The following is a 21986-nucleotide window of genomic DNA, read 5'->3' as shown; positions in this document are numbered from 1 at the left end:
TAACAACCATTGACAAAGCCACTAGTTCTAGCTTGTTGTAGGTGGAATGTTACTGGATGCAAAGACAGAAGCAGCAAAATAACAGCCAGGCAGAACACTATGCTAAGCACAGATTTTTAGCTTAAGTGTTTTTAAGAATCGCCCTTAATTACATCAGTCACGCCCCTTGGAGAGACCTCCAGTTTTTTCATTCCACTTAAAGCCCTGCATATACCCAAACCTCTGATTGCTTCTTGATGTACTCGTACTCTCCTGACACAGGGAAAAGTTCCGGTACTCAAGGGGATAACACTGAAAAGTGCTGATACTCAGTAATGGCTCATTTAAAGCACTGCTCTGTCAAGTACCATGTTGCTCATGCCCTCAATAGGGGACTGGGGCAGCATTCCTAGGGTGGAGCCTGGTGGTAGCCAATATCTGTTGTAGGACGTTGCGTACCTGAAGCTGCAGGAGCTTGCGCAGTAAAAAGGTGTGCAAAATCGTACCTGAATCTATAGGGCGAATGATACAGACAGACTCAGTCACCTATCTATCCTCTTTGGTATGTGCAACTTTCCTACTGAGAGCAGGACGATCACTGCCCTGAGGTGTGTGTGTGAAACATATTAGCATGTTGAACACTTGGGATTTTTTTGTATTTAATTGTGCCGCACCCCTGTGTTTGCATCGTACGCCGAGTTCATTTTAAAATTTTGTTCTTAAATACGTTACTTCCAGGGATCATTGACAACTTTCAGCACCAAGGCTGTACTCAAGCTTCACACGGGATAACGACCGTAACCAAATAAACGCGTTGCTTGTCGTGCAGTCACGCAATACGTGGATCACATTCCTGACAGAAGCCGGAACACGCCGGCACGTGGCAGAGCAGAGACGCCTGCCACAGTAGGAAGAGCGGCCCCTGTTGGCAAGCTGGGCAAGAGGTGTTTTCTGGCACTCACTGCCCCTGCCAGAAAGTAAAGGGCCCGGCTCTCTTCATGTCATCAGGGAGAACATCCCGAGGCGATGCGGCAATGCGGTCATGGGCACCAGGGGCCCGCACATGTCACGTTCCCAGGCCAGCTTCGAGCCCCAGGGTGAATGACTGCATTTGTATCCACTCCGGGAAATGTCCTGTAATAAAAATAAGTCTCGCATGGAAGATTGAAATCTGAGATGTTGTGATCAAAGCCTCAGCACCTACAAAGCTCATAAAAAAACACAATTACCGCCATTCTACCTTTAACCCTAAACCCACCGTATTTAGAGCTAACTCAAAAAGCCCACATTCTTATCCTCAGATTTAAAACTCGAGTCATAACCACAGTGCTGCTATCCTCACTACTCACGTTTCTCCACAGAATACTAAGTGCTACTAACAGCGCTTGCTACAATCACAGTGATTCCCTCAACCCAGCGTTGTCTTCAAATTCCTTGTATACTAACCAACTATTCGCGGTACTACCTCTTACATCATCAATTGCAGTGCTGCCATTGGGCCCTCCAGTCTCAACTCTACCTCCGAATCCGCCAATTACAGTGCTGCCTCCAAACTCCCCACTCAAACACCTGCCTCCTAACTCACCACTGTGCTGCTCCCACCCCCACTATCAGAGGAGGCCTCTGCTTAGAGAACGCCCTGGGCAAAACCAGAGCGGGCGTGGATGGGAAAGATAGCAGGAAAAGAATAGCAGTCAAAATAAGAAACGGGCAACAGCAGCCTCCAGAAAGAGCGTTTAAATGCCCTTATGGTTCGAGGCACGCCAGAAGAAGCCTGTTGCAGGATGCTCTGGTATCCCTTTGTTGACATGCGCCCCAGGCGTGTGCCCAGCTCACACATACTAAAGGCGGGCCCTGCCCACAATCGCACTACTGCAGCATTCCAAGATGTTTTTGCCTTCCGCTGCGTCGTCATGGCAATAGCCGCCGGAAATGCGTCGAGATACCAATTTACAACTTATAAACGCAACAATACAATTTCATGGGAAAAATAAAACTTTCCCAAAAATTTTCTTGCACTGGATTAGAATACTGCATTGCTGATTTAGAATGGTAAATTGTCAGCTTCTGATCTTTTGAGGGTGCAGCTGATGAGAAAGAACCCATAAAGTCAACTACCAATTAAAAGGAGCAAAACCTACCATTCATAGCGTTGCTTGCAACCCCACACTCATAACGTTGTGTCTTAGCCTATCATGCATATTGCTGCCTTCAGATTCACTTTCTCCAGAAAAGGCAGTGTGATCACCAGGGACACGCGTCATGCAAAGCCACAGCAAGAATTATGCGTGGATGCAACATCAACCCTAAATGGGGTCTCTAGTTGCCACAGGTAGGTACTTGTGACAAATAGGGACCCTCTCTAGTCAGGATAAGGAGATTACACTCCTAAAATAACCCCTGCTCACCCCCTTGGTAGCTTGGCACGAGCAGCAAGGCTTTATTTCAGAGGCATAGGTTAAGCATTTGTGACCATATACAGTAACCCAGTGACAACACTACAAATGGACACCACACAAGGTTTTATATAAAAAATAAGTATATTTTATATAGAGTTACCACAAGACCAATAAACGACAAACAGAATCCACAGTACTATTAGATTTCAAGAATTCTTGTAAAAAGGCTTAGATCAAGGTTCTGTGCGAGTCGGTAGCCTGGTCCGGCTACAGCGTTGTTGAAAATAACACAGAGTCTAGCAAATCCAACGGCCCGCGTCGGTACGGGCCCACGCAAATGTCGACAAACTCAGTCATAGTACCTTTTACTTGAGGCCGCCGGCACGGATGTGTGAGCCGGTTCCGGTGTTCGTTGCGGTGCAGAAAAAAAGCTTTGCAGGACGCGTTGTCCCTCGATGCGGTGCAGTCGGTGGATCCAAGGCTTGCATTGCAAGGCGAGACGGTGCTTCGATGCGGTGCTTGCAGCTTGCAGTGCGGCAACAGAGCCGGAGTTCGGGAGCTAGCGTCGATCAGTCTGGACAGCGGTGCAAGTCAGGCGGTGCGTCGCAAAGCGTGCGAGGCGGTGCCCAACTCTGGTGTGGTCACAAGACTGAGTCAGCAGCAGGAATCTCTTCGGTCAGACCAGTACGAGTCGGTGTAGCAAGGCGTTGCACGTCGCGGTGTACACCAGTCGCGGTGCCGGCTACGGCTCGGTGACGGCGTCAGGACATAGTCAGTGAGTTCAGAGCTTGCGTGGTTCGATGCAGACGTTGCTTGATGCGGTGCCTACAGGACAGAGAGAGACGGTCACAGCTCCCTGCCTCTGTAGCCACTGAAACAGCGTTTCCATCAGCAATTCACAAAGGCTGGTGAAGTCCACTGGTCCTGGGACTTCCGTCAGGGGGCAAGCTCCCTTCCAAGCCCTTGGAGATCTTTTGCACAAGTTGAAAGAAAAGTCCACAAAGTTCTTTCTCCTCTCTTTGGCAGTCAGGCAACCACTGCAGGCCAATCTCCCAAGCAGCACTTCAGCTTGGGAATAGTCTCTCCTCAGTTTCTTCAGGTTCCTTCTCCTCAGCAGAGGTTTCGTCTTGTAAGTCCAGAAGTGATCTAATTTCTTGGGATCAGGGTCCCAATACTTTTACCCCAAAATCCTTTGTTCTCTGAGGGGAGAAGGGCCTGTGCCCAGTCAAAACCAGTTCTGAAGCACTCTGTTTACCAGTCTTCTCCTTTCCTTTCACAGCGCAGGGCAGTGACATCAGACGTCCCCCAGGAGGTGGAGCCAGCATTGTCAAGGCAGGTACACTCCTGGAGCACTTTGTTGACAGTCTTCCTTCTCTTCTTTCAGTGTGCAGGGCAGAGACATCAGACGCACCACAGGGGGTGGAGCCAGCACTGTGGGGGGCATGCACAGTCTTATTTATTTATTTAATTTATTTATTTTCTTGTATAGCGCAGGAATCGACCCCCTAGAGGGTATCTCCGCGCTTATGCCAAGGCTATGTTACCCAATCTTGCGCAGGGAGGTGTGCTGTGATTACATGGATGGTAAAAGATGGGTTTTGAGGGATTTCTTAAAACTCTGGAAGTTTGTGCCCTGTCTCAGAACAAAGGGTAGTGAGTTCCATAGCATGGGGCCTTTGTAGGACAGAGCTCGACCTCCCTGTCTTACTTTCCTTACACGTGGTACCTGAAGAAGCATTTGGTTGCTGGAGCGTAGAACACGTTCAGGCCTATAGGGGATACATATTTCTGTCAGGTATTTTGGTCCAGAGCCAGAGAGACATTTAAAAATTGTACAGCAAATCTTAAACTTGATACGTTGACGTACTGGAAGCCAGTGGAGTGTATCAAAGAGGGAACGGGAGGGGGATCTGGCCGGGGCATTAAGGACCAGTCTTGCTGCGGTGTTCTGGACCACTTGTAATCTACTGAGTTGTTCCTCATTGGCAGAGATGTAAAGGCCATTGCAGTAGTCTAACCTACTTATTACAAGGGTCTGAACTAGGGTCTTTCTGTACTGATCAGGCAGGAATGGAAAGATTCATCTTAAGAGTCCGATAGTGTGGAAACAGGACCCGGTCACCTGATTAACATGTTCTCTTAGTAGCAAGGCCTGGTCTAGACGTACTCCTAGATTCTTTGCTATCTGCTTAGGGCAGGGAGCAGGTCCCAGGTCTAAAGGCCACCAATCTGGTGACCACAGGAGAGGTGCCTCCCCGAACAACATGACCTCAGTTTTGCCTACGTTGCATTGGAGGCAATTTGAGGTCATCCAGTCTGCCACTGCTCTCATGCCTTCAGCGAAGGATTTCCTGACTGAGGGTGTGAGAGTTTGAAACGGGAACAGAAGCTGGGTGTCGTCAGCCTATGATACCGGGGTGAACCCATACGCTCTCACAATGTCCGCCAGGGGGGCCACATACACATTGAAAAGTGTAGGGCTTAGGCATGAGCCTAGTGGCACCCCCTTGGTTGAGCTCCCTAGAGGTGGAACGTAGGGAGCCTAACATGACACTTTGAGTGCGATTGGAGAGAAAACTCTCCAGCCATGACAGAGCCTGACCTCCTATCCCCACCTTCCGCAGACGACTGAGAAGAATGCCATGTGAGACCGTGTCAAATGCAGCGGAAAGGTCTAACAGCACCAGAATCATAGAGCCCCCACTGTCCAGTGCCATCCTGATATTATTGGTCACGGAAAGGAGGGCAGATTCAGTGCTGTGATTAGGTCTAAACCCAGATTGGGAATAGTCCAGACCTCCCGCTGTCTCGATGTATCTAGACAGGTGGGTGTTTACATGCCTCTCGGTCATCTTGCTGAGGTATGGCAAAAGAGAGATGGGGCGGAGGTTAGAAAGGTCTGTCCAGGGTAGCGTTGTGTTCTTGCGAATAGGGTTCACCACGGCTTTCTTCCACTCTAAGGGCACTTTTCCCTCCTTAAGTGAGAGATTCATTACCGATAGCATCTCTGACCTGAGCAATAAGCTCAAGGAGGCAACCGTTTTGGCAGGAATAAAATCATCAGGAGATCCTGTTTTAATGTGGCTAATTAGAGGGGTAAAATCAGAGTCATTGATTTCGGGAAACATCATTAGCGAGCTGTCATCATTAGTAAATGATTGAGACAAAGTATCAGTGATGATATAATTACTGGGTCTGGAGGACGTTACTTTTCCATATATCATCTCAATTTTGTTCTCAAAGAATATAGAGATGTTATCGCAGAGGGGTTGGAGAAGTCATCTGGGCTTTCACAAGCTCCCGGTTTAACAAAACTTTGTAGAATTTTATATAATTCTTTAGAGGAGTTACCTGCTTCAGCTATTTGCATGGTAAGACAGTTCCTTCTAGCTAATCTGATGTGTTTGTAGTAACTGGATTGAGCCTCTAAGTATGTTTTCTTGCTTTCCTCCGTCCGGGTTTTCCTCCATACTTTCTCCAGCTTTCTACACCCTCGTTTCTCTATTCAAAGCTGTTCTGAATACCAGACCTCTTGTTTGGAAGTGGGGTGTTGATTATGGAGTTTAAGGGGGGCCAGGTAATTAATTGCCTCTGCTAGGGAGTTATTAAACTTGAGCAATGCAGATTCCACATCGTCTGTTTCTAAAAACACCAGTTTCTTCCATACTGTCTGTAGATCCTCCATTGTTACTTTATGCCATTGGTGACGCCAAATGGCTGGGAGAGGTGATCTATGGGGGGTCTGTTCATGTCTAATAAAAAGAATTCGACTAGGAAGTGATCAGACCAATTCACGCACCTATGAGGACTACATTGGATATTGGAGCAATTAGCAAAAACCAAATCAAGAGTGTGGCCTCCAATATGTGTGGGCCCACTATTTTGTATGTGGAGTCCTAGTGTGGATAAGTCTGAAAGCAAGGAGAGGGTGTCTGGATGTGTGGGGATGTCAGCGTGAATGTTAAAATCTTAAAAGCATAAAGTCTTCCTTTGCCCTAAGATAAGGGGCCAGCATCTCCATAAGGGACAATGTGAAGCCCTGCGCTGATCCAGGAGGACGATAGACTAAAGCTCCTTTTCAGTGAGTTTTAGCAGTGGAGCTGACCTTAAATATTATTATTTCCATAAGAGGGCTGGTGCGTTGTTCAAGTATGGAAATCTTTAAGTCTTCTTTATATATGACCGCTATGCCCCCTCCTATTTTGTCTGGGCGGTCTAGATGCAAAATCTTATAACCTACTGGGACCCCCAGCATTATGGTTGGGACTGTGTGTGGTTTAAGCCATGTTTCCGTTAGGAAGCAGATGTCTGGGACGGCCGAATAGACCAAATCCCATAGTTCGCAGTAATGTTTTAGCAGAGAACGGGTGTTCAAAAGAAAGATCTTTAGGCCACTGGGAGAAGGATTCTCCCCAGCAGTGTTAGTACCCGTATGAGTATGCTGATAAGATGCCTGAAAATGACAATTCAGGCAGCAAAAGGGGCCTTCCGGGCATGGCCAAGGGTCTCGGGCACATCCTATCAGTGGGGTCGGCCGCAGCTCTTTTAGTTCTTGGGCAGTATAGGTAGGACCAATTACCTTAGTGGGGGGTGGATCCATCTAAGCAGAGCCACACGCCCGAGCCACGTCCAGTCGCGGACGGGCGCAGACGGGCCGCTCTTTGGCTGCTCTTCAGCGTGTCTTCAGCTGCGCGCGATCGCTGCGCGCTCGTAGGTGGGCGAGTGCTAAATAGCCCTTGAAGTCAGACCACTAGAGCGCTAACCGCACCAGTGCCTCCTGAAAGTACCTGGCTTTCACCTGACCCGCCCTCCGCACAACGGTACTAGTTACCTCGTCGGAACGGGGCGGTCAGGAATGGAAGTTGAGCCTAGGCTTCCCTGCTGCCCTTCAATGATTCCCCTCCTCTTGAATCAGGTATGGGAAAATCGGCACAAAGGCACTATACGAGTGCGAATTCTGGCGTGATTTAAATCTGCACAACACAGAATGAATGGTTTTAAAATAGCACAACACAAATAAAATGAAGTTAAAATGCTTTCAATCAGCACAGCGCAGAGCGCAATTAGGCAACCTTAGCTCGAGCAAGCGGGTCGGGGACACTGCCACCGTCGCCTTACCGCGACCAGGTCCCAGGTGCAACTCCTCCCTCCCATCTTGATGCAGATCTCTTTATTCACCACTGGGCTGACTCATTCTGTCAGGTTTGAAAGGTTAGGCAAGCAAATACCTATTTTCTAAAAGAGGTATTTTTTTTACATTTTTTTAATTTATTATTTATTTATTTATTTTTCCTTTTTTTTTTTTTGTCCTCATCTCACCTTCAAGCATTGTGCAAAATGTTATGGCCGTAATTCTGGACCTGAGCTCCCTCCGGCCAGTTGCTGACGCTTTGGTCCCCTGACCAACTCTTTCGTATTAGAGTTTTTAAGGTGTAATCATAGGACTGATGGCCTTAAGATTTTCAGTGTCTATACCGTCTCAAATCTCTACCTATTATGAGGAGTGGTTGCCATATACTGTTTTGAGCCTTATCGGCATTAGGGTATTTGCAAACACAGAATGTTAAAACCTACTTTACTAAAAGATGTATTTTATCATTCTGAGTCCAGGCATACTAAAGTCAGTTAGGATTATAAAATTATTAATTCTAATAGCCCATTCTGGCCTATGGAGAACAGGTAGCCTTGCAATAGTGAAACACGAAAATGGCTGTAATTCACTATTAGGACATGTGCTTGGCAGTTTGGGCTGAACTGTTCTCATTGGGCGTGGGGTCAAGACTGATTTGAATATGGCTGGGTCCAAACTGGAATGGCATGGTAGCAAAAAAACGATGAATTTAGGCCCAGATCTCTGTACTGGGGTGAATGTATGAAAATGTTCTGCATTCTGTCCATCAATTGTTCCTTTTGCATTCGTCACCCCTAGTGGGCCGGGTATGCCTAGAAGTGGGTCCCGTGCTCTTCATGCCACTGAAGTCAAGCTATCCTGGCTGATGAGGGCTGAAAGCCCGAAACCGGTCCTAGGATGCTTGTTTCCAGTCCAGGGAGGCCCTGGCTTGGCAGTTTGGGCGGGACTGTTCCCATTAGCCATGGGATCAAGACTGATTTGCATATGGCTGGCCCCAAACTGGAACGGCATGGTGAGCAAAAAACGATGATTTAGGCCCAGATCTCTGTACTGGGGTGAATGTATGACATTGTTCTGCATTAAGTTTAAGTTTAAGTTTAAAATATTTATCAAGCGCAACGTACACCTGGGCGGTTTCTTGGCGCTAAAGTAGCAGGCAGCCAGCTGGGCACGAGCAGTTGCTAAGGCGTCGACTGGAAAGGCAGGCAGGGCTTACGGTAGAAAAGCCTGAGAAAATAAAAAGGTCTTCAGAGCTTTGCGGAAACTAGAATACTGGGTGAGGGACCTAAGATGGAAGGGGAGAGAGTTCCAGAACATGGGGGCAAGAGTGGAAAATTTCGAGCCACCCTGTTTTTTTTTCCGGTAGCGAGGGACTGCTAAAAGAAGATGTGCCGAGGAGCGGAGGTCTCTGCCAGGGACATAGGCCTTGATGGCGGAGGATATAAAAAGGGGGGCCAGGCCAGTCCTGGCCTGAAACGCCATGCAGCCTAATTTGAACAAGGCGCGTTCCCGCACAGGGAGCCAGTGGAGGGTTTTCAAGAGGGGGGAGGTATGATGGAATTTGGGAAGACCGAAGGCAAGGCGGGCAGCCTGGTTCTGCACTAGTTGCAGTTTACGCAGGCTGTACTGAGGGATGCCATTGAACAAGATGTTCCCGTAGTCCAGGCGGGACAGGACCAGTGCGGACATAATTAGTTTAAGTGCAGAGAAAGAAAAGAAGCGAGAGATAGAGCGGATAGTACGGAGAGTAAGAAAGCAGGAAGAAACCACCGAACCAATCTGGGAGTGCATAGTGAGTTTATCATTTAGCTTGATGCCAAGAGTCTTAACAGAGGGAACAGGGGTAGGAGGAGAACCAAAGGAGGGGGGCCAAAAGAGAGAATTCCAGGGACTGGAGCAACCACCCGTCACCACAAGTTCCGTTTTATCGGGATTGAGTTTCAGGTGGTTGAAATTCATCCAGTCCCTGATGAAAGGTAGGATAGATTGGAAGTTAGAGATAGAGTCAGGGGTAGAAGACAGATTGAAGATGAGCTGGAGGTCGTCGGCATAATTATATACCGTGACCTCCAGCTGCTGTAGGGCAAAGATAAGAGGGGCGATATAAAGATTAAATAGTAAAGTTGAGAGAGAAGAGCCCTGGGGAACACCGCACTGGACCTGGCAGGGGTAGCTGAAAACTCCCCAAGGTGAACCGCCTGGGTCCGGTCCCTCAAAAAGGATGAAAGCCAGATAAGGGCTGAGCCTCCTATGCCCGCCGCCTTGACACGGGAAAGCAAGATGGAATGATCCACCGTGTCAAAAGCGGCGGACAAGTCAAGGAGGACCAGCGCCTGAGATCTGCCCATGTCCATACCCTCTCTGAGGGTGTCTAATACTGACACCACCACTGACTCTGTCGAGTGCTTGGGCCGAAACCCAGCCTGGCACGGAGCCAGCCTCCCATTCTCCTCGGCAAAGGAGCTGAGCGCAGATGTAACATGTCGCTCAAGCACCTTCGCCAGAAACGGGAGAAGGGAGATGGGGCGATAGTTGGCCATCACAGAGGGGTCGGCTCCTGGCTTTTTCAAGATGGGGACGATGGAAGCGGCTTTTAACGATGGAGTGACAACCCCTCGAACCAGTGAGTCGTTAAGGAAACCCAGAGGAGGCAGAGGGCAGACAGTATAAATCTGCCGTAAGATGTGTGCCGGGCATATATCAGAAGGGGAACCGGATTTAAATTTGGGGAGGAGGGACAGGAAAAGTTCTTCAGAGAGGGGGGGAAAGGAATTGAAAGAGGCTGGGGCGGGGGGAGACAGGGGGTCAACAAAAAAAGAGGAAGGGGGGGGGTGTTGGATTTGATTGTCGAAATTTTTTCGACAAAGTAAAGATTCAGCGAATCACAGAGTTTCTGTGAGGGAGGGGGTTTAAGTGAGGTCCGATCGGAGAAAGCCAGATCGTGTGTAATGGCAAAGATCTCCTTAGGTTGGTTCTCGGCCGCCAAAATTTTGGCCGAGAAGTAAGCTTTCTTGGCCTCAGTGATGTTTTGCTTATAGGTCCCTAGAAGGTGGACGTAGCGAGTCCTGGAGTCGGGGGAGTAGTCCAGTCTCCATTTACGTTCTGCCCTGCGAACCGTAAGCTTCAGTTCTTTCAGCTCGTTGTTAAACCACCGATTGGCGTCTTTAGGGCGTCTGATCGAGGTGCGCCGGAGAGGAGCCAAGCAGTCGCTTCCTTCCTTGAGCCATGAGTCAATGGCTTTGGCTTGGGCTGCAGAATCCAGTCCCGATGTAGGGGGAGAGGAGGCCAGGAGCGAGGCTGAGAGGTCAGACGGATTGACCTTGCCCCAATTACGGGCCCATGAGTTTTTGGTGTGGATAGGGGTCTTAGTCAGACAGCGGCTGAGGGAAAACGAAATTAAAAAGTGATCGGACCATGTGCAAGGGACAACAGACAGTGCAGACAGGGAGCAGTTTAGAGACCAGACCTGATCTAGAGTGTGGCCATGAATGTGGGTAGGGGTGTGAACAAAAGAGGTGAAATTAAGAGAGAGGAGGGTTTCTGAAAATTCCTTTGATGAGGCACATTCCTTGGGGTCCGAGGGCCAATAATTAAAGTCCCCAAGGACTATAGCTGAGGCATTGTTGACCGCCAGGGTGCCAAGTAGATCTTGAAAGGCCGGGAGGAAAGATGGGGTTGGTTGGGGAGGGCGGTAGACAAGCACAATGGCTAAGTGGGGGGAAAGGGAGGTAGAGCGAGCCACCAAATAGTCAATTCCTTCCAGGGAAGGTGAGGGGAGGACTTGGAACTGGAGATCAGAACGGGCAATGAGAGCAACACCTCCGCCCGCTTTCCCGCCCGGACGGTCGGCACGGATAGCGTAGTAAGACGAGGGGAGGGCAGCTAATAGGGATGGAAGGGAGGCTTCCGAAAACCACGTTTCCGTCAGCAACAGGAGATCGGGTTTATCAGTGTCTAAAAGGATGAAAAGTTCCTGGTGGTGTTTAATGGCGGACCTAGTATTAAGTAAAATGATAGATAAGGGGGGAGAATAGGAATCAGAAATGGTAGATGAGACGGGGGCCGACGGAGATGTGAGAGGAGGAGGGCAACCGGATGGGCAGGCATGACAGGGAGAGTTGCAGCCCAAAAGGGTAATCCTATGAATAGTACGAGGATCGAGGGGCCAATGGCCTTGAAGTAGTGTCAAGTCAGCGGAAGAATATTGGGTAAGAGGACCAGGGGTGATGGCCCCTAGCCCTGGTCTGCCGCAGACGGGCGCAGACGGGCTTAACTCTGGCGCGACTCCGGCGCGCCTACGTCGCGCCCGCTGCGCTCGTCCGCTGCGCTGACGCATGAGGGACGTCTATATAGACTGTGACGCGGTGGTGGGAGGAGTCAGGAGGGCGGGATAGGGGTCGTGAATTAAAAATGAAGATTGCCGTTCGCCGCTCGTACTCAGCGGGCCGGTGAAGGCATGAGCTATGAAGCTGCTAGCAATCAGCAGAGCAGGTTAGGCAAGTTTTAAGAACAAAAGTCAATTTCCAGCGCTCAGCACGAAGCCCTCTGCCACAGGGCTTTAGACTGTGTCAGGGTCGTGTGCATTCTGTCCATCAATTGTTCCTTTTGCACAGTTAAGGACAGGCTGATTTCATCCCTGTATATATTCCATGCAGCCCACTTCCGATCCCATTTTTTGGGGCATCCTTATGTTTAAAACATACTTCTCAGCAATCGTGGCTCTATCCATGTCAGTAACCCAGTCTCTGATAGTTCGCATTTCACCCACGCCCCATTTTTGTGCGATATTTAGTTTTGCACGGGCCCATCCCAATGAAACCCATGATTTCTTGGTCTGAGTGAGGCCATCCCCCCTGGCCTTTCATGATTGTCCAAGTAAATCAGTTGCAAGTCACTTATCACATTAAGATCAAAATGTAGTCCCCAGAACAAGGCCCCAGGTCGGGTAAGCACTCAGGATCAAGGCTGCTGGGGGAGTAAACAGTTATTGAGTAGTACCTCAACCTCTCTTGTACCTTCGCATTAGTGGCCCTGGTTGCAGCGATTAATGTCTCCATTCATGCGAAGTAAAAAACAATTTTTTTGAGGGCTGACCAAGCCCTATGATGTCAGCGTCGGGCCCTCTGACGCATAGGGGAGAGGAGAAACCAGCACGCCATCCGCACCGACAGCCGGTGCGCTCCGCTGATCTCCAGATGCCCAACGGATCCGCCCACTCATATGGCCAATCGGCTGGGGCCCCCACCAGCAGAAGTCCGCGCACTCCGTCACCAGCGCGGGGCGAGCATAAATTATGTGCCCGAGCCCACCTCCTCACATCTGAGCACTCGCTTGCGTGAGTCCGTGGCTGTTCCGCCCCGACCACCCGGCGACTGCTCTTCCCGCTTGCCGTTTGTGTTCGGGACAGCGGGTATCGTTCCCCACCTCTGGGGAGTCGTGTACAAGAATTCACCTCCTGCAGCTGGATAGATGGCAGGATTAATTAGGGAAACACAAGGAGATGATGGCCAGAGCGTCTCAAACTTTTCAAACACTCACCCCCGTCACAGATCTGGGCTGAATCCATCATTGTTCTTTAGCTCACTTCACCACCCCAGTTCAGACACAGCTATATGCAAATTAGTCTTGTCCCTGTGCCTCATGGGAACAGTCCAGATTGAACTGCCAAGCCATATTTTCCCTGGATTGGAAACCAGTATCCTGGGACCGGTTTCGGGCTAATGCCCTCATCAGGGGACAATAGTTGCCGGTGCCGTGCTAGCAAGCGGCCATTTCCTCCAGCACTTGGCCACACCCCCTCTGCTTCTGTTTTTAAAGACTGATGGCTAGCATTATCAGATCAGTGTCCACTGTACAAACCAGAGTAAGTGACTGGGACAGGTGGTCACTCTACATACGAGTAATAACTCCAAAGCATTAGATTTAGCTAAATAGACCTAAAGAGATTAATGTGGAATCCACTGTCACTTTTTCAGATCATCTCCTTCCATAAAGGATCTCTCAGATCTGGATAAGACCAAGGACGATTTACAAAACACAAATAGCTAGATGTGCAACTGGAAGTAATTTACAAAAGGTGCCCTTGCAGTCATTTATCATTTTACTCCTGTGGAATATTACCCCATGATTATTTCATATTTTATTGGACTAAATGCCAAATAAGGGATGGAGAATGGACAGGTGCGGTTAGCCTTTAAAGTTTGTAAATGTACACAAAAATGTGAGTTGGTGTCCATCCATAAAATGCTTCCCAATGCTTTCTCACTATGGAAATGGTTGGTTGATGAGTGAAGGGCTGGTAAATCTTTCCAGAGTGGGAAGGAGAAACTGGAACAGGGGGAAATGTTTCCCTGTATTTTTCTACAATGCAGAATTGTACTATATGCACAAGCCAACATTGGGGACATCCCATGCAAAAAATATGTCGTGATTTTTTCTGAGTATATCCTGAAATTTGCAACTGACACTGCTGCCAGACATAGATCTGGATAGTTTTGGGTATAGTGAACTATTCCAAAACTGTACTCATGCAGAGTAATAACTCTGAGGGTGGGGATTAACTCCTTTTTATACGAACAGAATCGTTGTCAAGCAGAAGGCCCCTCATGTTGAAAATCTCTCACTGGCAGTCCCACTCAGGCAATGCTTCTCATGAAGGTTTTGAGTTTCAGAGATGCAGTGTCACACACATGCTAAGTCTCACTATGGCAGTAAGTCCCTGGCACAGTCATGCACCCCATCTCTCATTCAGAAAGTGTTGTACACAGGGAGCTTCATGCTTGCAGAGTTGCACCTTGACGCGCAAACAGTTATGCAGTTTTAGTCATACACTAGTTGCAGTTGCACACAGAATGTACGGCAGAATCATATGAAAGACCTCACAGTCACAAAAAGGCAGAGAAACTCACAAAGATAATTGGACTAAGGCATAGGATGTTACCCAGGCAGATAATCTGAAAAGCAAACAATCTAAAATGCAGTTTCACATAAAGAGTATTACAAGGTTATGTCTCTCCAGTCACAACATGAAAAGCCTCATACAGGCATAAAGTCTCAAGCAGGCACATTCTAAAGCAAGCTGTCTTATACAGTCAATGATTCTCGCAGAGACATGTCTCTTTTAGGCAATGTCTAGTACATGCAAACTTGCCCACTCAAAAAGTTTCATGAAGTCTCAATGGGGCTGATTACGATGTTGGTCGGAATGACCATCTGACCGACGTGGCCGTGGTTAGATTCCGTCAGACTAAACCACAAACTCTCCGACTGACGTATTATGATGTATACCAGGAAGTTTTCCGACAGCGTCAGTGGGAGATGACTCCAACATGACCGCATCGGTCGAAAACGAGTCCTACACTGCTGCATCAGTCGAAAAGGCTGTTCTATAGGGATTCTGAAACCGTGAATCCATTGGTTGTACTGCTGAGCCGATTATAATGCATCCGACGCGGTTGCGGGTCCACAGCAGCTATTCTGCCACATGGCAAGTGTAAATCAGAGAAACTGACGCCAACTAATACAAAAGCCAACCGTAGTATGTGTTCACAAAACTGCACAGCTGATGTCAATTCAAAGAGTAGACACACCTATCAATCCACCAATAAAAAAAATACCTCACCAGACCATGATCCTCTGCTATAACAATCCTGCAGAGTCTGACAAAGCACATTACAGTTACCAGTTACAGTGCAGCCACCCTTTCACACACTCATGCATCGCAATAGCATCACTCACTGCACATTTAAAATTATTTGGTTCTTTCTTTTCTTGTATACCTCTGCAATGTCACACTCACACTCACTAATTCTCAGTTACCAAAATGAGGCAGACACACATTTCTGATGAGGAGTTGGCAGTGCTTGTGGATGAATTTCTCAGAGTTGAGCCACAGTTATTTTGGACCCAAGCCCAACAAACTTCCATCGCCCAGAAAAGCCTGATGTTGGATAGGATAGTCAACAAGGGCGACGTAGAATCGCACAACACTGGCAGTGGCCCTCCCGTGCCACTTGTGCCCTTTTCTGCCTGGGAGGAGAAGGTGCATGCCATCCTGCCGCCAGAGAGCTTGTTTGAAATACCTGAAGGAATGGTGTCTTGTAAGTGACCACCAAGCTCAGACAAAAGTCATCTTTGACACCTTAACACACATAACTGCAATGGTCCACGTTTTGTAATTATGATTTTTGTAAATGGAGCAGTGACCAAAGTATTGTAGATGTGTAACTAATGCTGGCACTACCTGCAATGAACATCAAAAAGGACCCAATCACTTTTCCAAATTTTTACATGTAGGCTGTAGGGTATACCCATTAACTCATCATGGCATCAACATCTGTCAATATCAAAAAATGGCCTTCAACTAGAGTAAGTAGTTACCAGGTATGTAATGCTAACCACTTCATCAAGTAATTAGATCTCCTGAAAGGAAATGACTACACCAACCATCAGCCACTCACTCCTTGCAATTACCCCTCACTGGCATGAAGCAATAGGTCCAGGTGGGCTGGGTGTGCTGGGTGGGAAGAGGACTAACTGCACTGACCACAAATCCCATAGGCCTTGCACTCAAAACTACTGGCATCCGGGTCAGCCATCTCTCCACTTCACTCTCCCTCACTGGCAGGAAGCAATAGGCCCAGGTGGGCTGACTGTGCTGGGTGGGAGGAAGACTCACTGCACCAACCACAAATCCCAGCAGGCCTTGTACTGCAAACTACAAGCACCTGGGTCAGCCATCTCCCCACTTCAGTCTCCCTTAATTGCAGGAAGCAATAGGCCCAGGTTGAATGGGTGGGAGGAAGACTAACTGTACTGACCACAAATCCCAGCAGGCCTTGTACTCCAAACTACAGGCACCTGGGTCAGCCATCTCTCTACTTCACTCCCCCTTACTGGAAGAAATCAATAGTCCCAGCAGTGTTGGGTGGGAGGAGGACTAACTACACTGACCACAAATCCCATCAGGTCTTGCACTCCAAACTACAGGCACCTGGATCAGCCCTCTCTCCACTTCACTGTCCCTCACTGGCAGAAAGCAATAGGACCAGGTAGGCTGGCTGTGCTGGGTAGGAGGAAGACTCACTGCACTGACCACAAATCCCAGGAGGCCTTCTAACACAAGCTCAGAGAAACAGTCACCTCTAATGTACCTTCAAAACGATTTACCTCACATTTTACTATGGAGTGTAAGGTAAAAATCACTGAGTTGTGAATACACAATGCTATGCACAAACACATATGGCTGATGTACCCCAGACTCTTGAGTAGAAAAGAATGACCACATCACTCACACCATGACTAAAGTGTACTGGAATGCTGACATTGATCAGCATTCTGTCCATCAATCATTCCTTTTGCATTTGTCACCCTGAGTGGGACGGGTATGCCCAGATGTAAGTCCCATGCTCTTGATGACACTGGAGTCAAGCTAGCCTGGCTGATGAGGAGTGATAAATATTGTAGGGCTCCTCCAGTTTTATCAAGACAGCAGAATCTTGCCTTCAGGAGGCCAAAAGCCCACTCCACTATCCTTTTTGTCCTCTCATGGGCCTCATTGAAGTGGACTTTTCCTGGCGTGACTGGATTCCGCAATGGTGTTAGTAACCATAGCTGGTTGGGGTATCCTGCGTCTCCTAAATGGAAGATACACAGGAGTACAATGTTCAAGCCCACTCTGGAAGTAGTTGAGTCATCCAACGGGGTATAATGCTATTCAGTAGAATGTATGAGTTGTGGGCTGATCTTGGAAATCTGGCACAGACTTGGGAAAAACACATATCCACCGAACACACCATCTGTACAACGATTACGTGTACGTGCTTCCTGTATACTTGCTCATTGGCCAGTGGTGGAATCAAAGCAATATGTGGTCCATCAATTGCTCCAATGACATGTGGGATTTGCCCAAACCCATAAAGATTAGCTTTTGATATTGGCCAATTCCCCAGTTTGGGAAACTTAATGTAGCTGCCCTTGTGTCTGATCAAAGCCTGCCCTACATCCCGAAGTACATTGCTAAACATAGACTGAGGTATTCCGCCAGATGTTGCCACTGTGTATTGGAACAAAACCATGGCCAAGAAATGCAGTCCTGCAATCACCTTAACTTTAGGTGTCAGTGATGTGGGATAGTTGCGATGAGGACGCAATGAAGGTGCAAACTGCTGGCACAAATCATTAATTGTCTCCTTAGACGGTATTTGCAAATCACGTCTCTCTTCCATGGTTTGTAGGTCAGGAAAGGGCCTGTAGATGGGAGGCTGTCTTCCGGCTCCTTCCCGATACCTATATGTGGAGTGTGTACACAGTAAGTGTTAGGTCACAATGTCCCCAGCAACATGTACTTAGACAAACACCGAAGACCAGGTAACCACACACAATAGTCCATGTCAGTACAAACCACATTTCACTGAACAAAATGATTATAAAAATATAAAAGTATACATGCCATTTCTGAATATGTGTCAAATGTAACAAGGAATGAAAGTACACTAGACTCATATCACTAGTGACAGATTTGTTTTAAGCAAAATCATGCAGGACATAGTCTAACTCTCACAAGCCAAGAACACATGATTTAGGTATTTTTAATTACTGAACAAGTTTTGTCGTAAACACAGTAGGATCATGTTATGTATAGCATTGTGAACACAACGCACATCTTGAGTTTCACTCAGCACTTCATGCAGGTAAAGGTTACATGGTGTACACTGTCAAGTTGTCATGTCTGCATTGCACATACAATGACATACACAACCCATTGACAATGTACATCTTTCTTAATATGCAAATGTACACAAAGACCTCTTACAATATTCCTTCCATTTGCAATGGGTCAGTAGACTGCTTGAATTTTTAGTGTATTGGCCTTGGGGAATGAATGATTCTGTACATCATCAGCCACACACCCCCTTTCCACCTGGACATCACATAGATCACACACTGGGTGACAGTGGATTTCAACCCTGTTATTTGGTGTATTTACACCTGTTAATGGACATGGGCATCTTACTGCATGAGAGAAAGTGGAAATGTATATACTGTGGTGTACTTTCATGTTGGGTTAGCCTGCCAACAAGTGTTTCAGGGTCCTCTCAAGGTTACTTAATTAGGGGAGTGTGGGTGTTTGATTTGGATGCTCCTTTAACACAATATAGTGCATCCAGGCAGGGTGTACTTCAAAACAGCAACATTGTCAAGATTTTTTGCACCATCATTCAAAAGTCGCAGTAGGCGAGTCAGAACCAAGGCTGACACAGACATAGGCTGTAACTTGTCATGATGACAGTTGCAGCTTGCTGATTGTGTCTACTCCAGTGAAGACCGACGTGGTAAATTTCCATTACTAATGAACTGCATGGTAGGCGGAGTGTCAGATAGCAATTAGACCCATCGGCCAACTTCGGAAAATGCAACCGACGCAGACCTATCCCTTCGACTGCCTGCTGGCCCCCTATGCGGTCTAGATATAAGTATTGCGTTTTACAATATTGATCACTTGCCTTCAGAAACTGCATTTTACAGACCTCCCTATCTCTCTGCTGCTGTTCACATCCTCTGGGAGTTACAATGTCTTGCTGTACAGGGTCTGGACCTCTGCCTTCACACTAGAGGAGCTGAAGATGCTGGTAGACACGGTCCTCTCCCTGTACAAGCAGCTGTATGGCATACCAGAAGAGCAGGTAAGAACAGTTCTGACACAATAAATATTTTGAATGTCAGCTTACCATGCACATTGGGGAGATTTTTGCAATGAGACACACATCTGAATTTGTAGCCCACTGTTTAAAAGTGTATTTGTAAATGTGAAAGACAAGTTCACTGCTGTATGTGTGTCAGTACTCTTCTGGACTTTCAAGCTCTGTTGTGATGTGCATATCTAGTCACTGACCACAAACATCGTATGGATTATTAGTTAGGCATGTACACATCAGTTTTACATAATGTATGATGACTTGTTTTCTGTCATACCGTATTAAAATAAAATTGCTTGTGCAGTCATTGCTAATCAAACTCTATTGGTGAATGTGCAGTGTAATTTGCATATGTGGTTAAGTTGTTAATGTATACAACTCCACACAAATGATGTAATATCAGCATTACATCAGCCATGTCACAAGCCATCACATAGCAGATCACAGTTCTCAACAATGGTCATGTCAGATGTAGGAAGGCGATCAGGTAAATGGATTAAAATGTTCATTCAGGCCATGTGTAGATCATGTTGAACAATATTTTCTTGACACAGTGTAATCATTGGTAAATAACCATACTAGTTAGGTGTAGGTCCAGGCCCAAAATGCGACAGTTCTTTTCTGCAGAAGACATAGGTGTGCTGAGGTTAGCAGTTATGAGATGTCATACCACCTGTGTTGTTCTCCCATCCACAGTGTAGTGCGAGGTGTTGCATAGCCACTTGAGGGCAAGGTCAGGTTAGAGGGTGGTGTCAACAGGAAATGAAGATGTGTTGTTAAATCTGTAAATGCTGCATGTTTGACAACAGATGCAGTGTTGAGAAATGTACTCTGCTAACTTGTATAAAGGTAAAGATAGCTGTTCCCTGGGGCTCACACGTCGGCACAGTGGGCACTGCCGAAAACGGTGACAGGACCTGAGAGGCTGGGTCAAGAAGATTGCTGAAGTCCAACTTGGCCTGGCACCTCCAGGCAGGAGGGGCCGCGCCACATCCTGACCCCTCTAATGTGTTGCATCTTGGGAGTGGCCTATACCAACTTCGATGGGCCATTGAGAGCCAGACAGCAGCACGGAAGGGGCGAGTATGTGCCTCTATGAACTTCGTACAATACCATGCATGTTCATGTATTGCAGCCACTGTTCTAATTTTTATATTTTGAAATAATTGAAACTTATGTAATGTGTAAAATGTAGCAAATGCAACAATAGAAGTATGTGCAAGGTTAGGTCCCTTGAATCAGGGACATGTAATGCTAAAAAAAAGCTGGGTGTTGCTAGTAGTGCTATTCCATTGTAAAATGGGCACATAACGACACAAAGTGCAAGAAAATACCCTTTACATATTTTGGCATTGCTCCACATAGTTCATCCCAAATACCATTGTTTTCCCTGGCTTTTGTATTGAGACAACACTTTTGTGTTATTTGATGCTTTGGAACTTGACTGTTACATGCCCTGCAATACATCATAGCAGGCAATGTGTAATTGCAGGGCTTTGTAAGTAGTGATTTATCTGTGTGAAAAAGTTTGCAAACAGCACTGGTGCTATCAGTTTTACAATGTCGCAGTTGGCAAATTTAGATTTAATATGCACTGATGTCACATGCCAGATTGGACCTTACCATGAGTGAGTGACAGGATACATCCGATCTTATTTTAACCAGATTCCATGTTTTGGACTATGTGTAGGTGACAACAGATGTCTTTGAGTGGCTAACAAAGTAGTTGTTAGCTGGAATCAGGGGGTGGATGTGAAAGTTACACATTCCCAATGGCATTGATGGTTGTTAGAAGGCCATTAATATTTTCAGGATAATTAATTGATTTTTTTTGCACTATAAATCGAATATCTGGAAATGTGGCTAAACCGACATCTGAGAAGGGCAGATATATGAAATGAAATGATTACGCACTTGTATAGAGCACGACTACCCGTAGGCATCTCGGCGCTTGTACGAATACCGCCAAGGAACCCTTCCTGGCCTTTCCCTGTGAGGAGCCCATTCCTGGGCACCCTCAAGGTGAAGTCAGGCATCCTCAGCATTGTTGGGGCCGTTGTAGAGATTAAGCAAGCTATTGCCCAGTGGTGCAGAGTGGGACTCATGATTAGAATCGGCACCGAAGCGAGAATTATCAGGTCCGAGGAAATTGAGCCCGAGACCCGTCGAGGCGGGAATTGAACCCTGGTCCCCGCCAGACTACTACATCAGTGTCAGCCGCTCTAACCTTTGAGCCACACTTCTCTACAATTTAATCTATTCAGGTGTAGAACACAAAAGCATCTAAGCTGGCTAATATGTGAATGATAATATTTATCAGGGAGAGATAGACTGAATTGTCTTGTGAGATGTGGACATTAGCAGAATTTACACAATTGTAAGTAGTGTTGTCAAAAGTTACCAAGTTAAATGGTTTTCACTATTATTGTAGCCACACAATGATTCTACCTGGCCTGGTGGTATAGTAAGCCACATGTCCCTGAAGTAATATGTAGTCATTGTCACTGGCAGTATGATGCTCTGTGTTTACATGCCAAACTGTTAAAAGTGTTACAATCTGCATACAGTAAATTAGATAATTGCACTGTTTTGACATGACACAATACTTGTAGACATACATTTTTACATTGCTCTGCCTAAATCCTATGTGTGACTTCTAATGAGTTACACATGTGATGCTTAGAACTGCTTCATCTGCTAATGGACAGATGTGTAATTGCAGGGCTTTGTATGTGGTGATTTATCTGTGTGAAAAAGTTTGCAAACAGCACTTGTGCTATC

The sequence above is a fragment of the Lissotriton vulgaris genome, chromosome 4_1 (genome assembly GCF_964263255.1).
Source record: "Lissotriton vulgaris chromosome 4_1, aLisVul1.2, whole genome shotgun sequence".
Classification (NCBI taxonomy): domain Eukaryota; kingdom Metazoa; phylum Chordata; class Amphibia; order Caudata; family Salamandridae; genus Lissotriton; species Lissotriton vulgaris.
Note: the sequence above shows the minus strand (reverse complement) of the source record.